Here is a 1,982-nt window from a genome sequence, read left to right as displayed (position 1 = left end):
CTCCCTCCCCTCCTCCCACTCCCTCCCCTCCTCCCCCTCCCTCCACTTTCCTCTCACCCCACCCACCTCATCCAGTCCTCAGAGAGGGTAAAGCTTCCCATGGGGAGTCAGCAAAGTCTGACATGTCACTTGAAGTAGGTCCAAGGCCCACCCCGCTGTAGTTAGGCTGAGCCAGGTATCCCTCCAAGGAGAATGAGCTCCAAAAAGCCAGTTCAAGCAGAAGGGATTAATCCTGGTTCCACTGCCAGTGGCCCCACAGACTGCCCCAGCCATACAACTGTCACCCACATTCAGAGGGCCTAGTTTGGTCCTGTGCTGGTTCTCCCACTGTCAGGCCGGAGTTGGTGAGCTCCCACTAGCTCAGGTAAGCTGATTCAGCGGGTATCCCCATCATGGTCTTGATCTCTTTGCTCGTATTCTCACTCCTCCCTCTCTCTGACTGGACTTTGGGAGCTCAGTCCAGTGCTTCGCTGTGGGTCTCTGCATTTGTTTCCATCAGTTGCTGGCTGAAGGTTCTATGGTGACAACTAAGATATGCATCAATCTGATTACAGGGGAAGGCCAGTTCAGGTTCCTTCTCCACTGTTGCTTAGGTCTTAACTGGAGTCATCCTTGTGGATTCCTGGGGATTTCCCTAGTGCCAGGTTTCTTGCGAGCCCATAATGCCTCCCTCAATCAAGATATCTCTTTCCTTGCTCTTCCTCTCTGTCCTTCCCCATCTGGACCACCCCGTTACCTCATGTTTTTTTAACATAGGAAATGCATGCTTTCTTTTTGTAGACAGAACAAACATCTCTAATAAGTAGCTCTCCTGGATTTGTTACAATGTAAAATTATTTTAGCTATACAAGAACTAGTAAATTAAACATTTTTTTAAAGATTAAAAAAATGTGTATGCTTTGCCTGCATGAATATTGGTGCACCACTTGAGTGCCCAGTGCTACAGAGACCAGAAGAGGTGTCCCCAGAACTGGAGTTCCAGAGGGTTCTGAACCACCATGTGGGTGCTGAGAACCAAACCAGGGTCCACTTGTAGGAGCATTAAGTGCTCTTAACCTCAGTCCTCTCTTTCCAGTCCCTAAAATGAACATTTTTAAAATCAAAAGTACTCTCACAACTTAAATCTGAAAAATTTAACACTTTACTATTACTATTAATTCAACATTTAACAAACAGAAACTGGGCACTTATTACATTGCGAAGAATTACGCTCCCTCTAAATTTATATAGCTTTGTAATCTCTTCTATTGCTGCCACTGAACCACAGCCCCAGCCCCAATAGCTATGGACATTATTTTACTACGAGAATAATTGTCTGCTAAAAAAAGCTCTGACTGAAAGCTAACTGTGTTCATAAACTCTTTATTTGCCTTGGGGAAAATGTTTACTCAGAAAGATTGTAGTAAGTGCTGGTTCATGGCAGATGTGGTGTGAACAGCGCAGTCCTGTCATCCCAGCACCCCTGGGAGGCAGGCAGGAAGAAAGACTGCCATAGCCAACTGAGCCACACAGGAATACCACACCAGCCGGGGCTGCACAGCGAGGCCCTACCTCAAAACAGACAAAATAAACACACACAAAACAAACCAACACCAACAAACAACCCAGTAGTTAGATACTGTGGGTTTTGAATGTGAGCTACAACCATTACTCCAAGACTTTAGCTCTTTCTATTTGTAAGAGAATTTCCATGACGTTCATAGATACCGTGACTACCTCAACTCTCTGGCATTTTTTAATTTTCCATTTGCAACTAACATTATCACGAAAAGCAGATGGGTGCTTCAAGAGCTGAAAGGGAAGAATGGGGAGTGACATGGGCTTCTCATGGGAAAGACACATAAATGTACTAAATCCATTAACATACACTAGAAAAGGGCATGAAGAAGCCGGGGCATAGTTCCAAGGTCAGAGGCACTTTGTGTGCAGAAGGCTCCCAATCCAGTCATCAACACCAAAAAAAAAAAAAAAAAAAAAAAAAG

This window comes from Microtus ochrogaster, chromosome 21 (assembly GCF_000317375.1).
Source record: "Microtus ochrogaster isolate Prairie Vole_2 chromosome 21, MicOch1.0, whole genome shotgun sequence".
NCBI classification, from domain to species: domain Eukaryota; kingdom Metazoa; phylum Chordata; class Mammalia; order Rodentia; family Cricetidae; genus Microtus; species Microtus ochrogaster.
Note: the sequence above shows the minus strand (reverse complement) of the source record.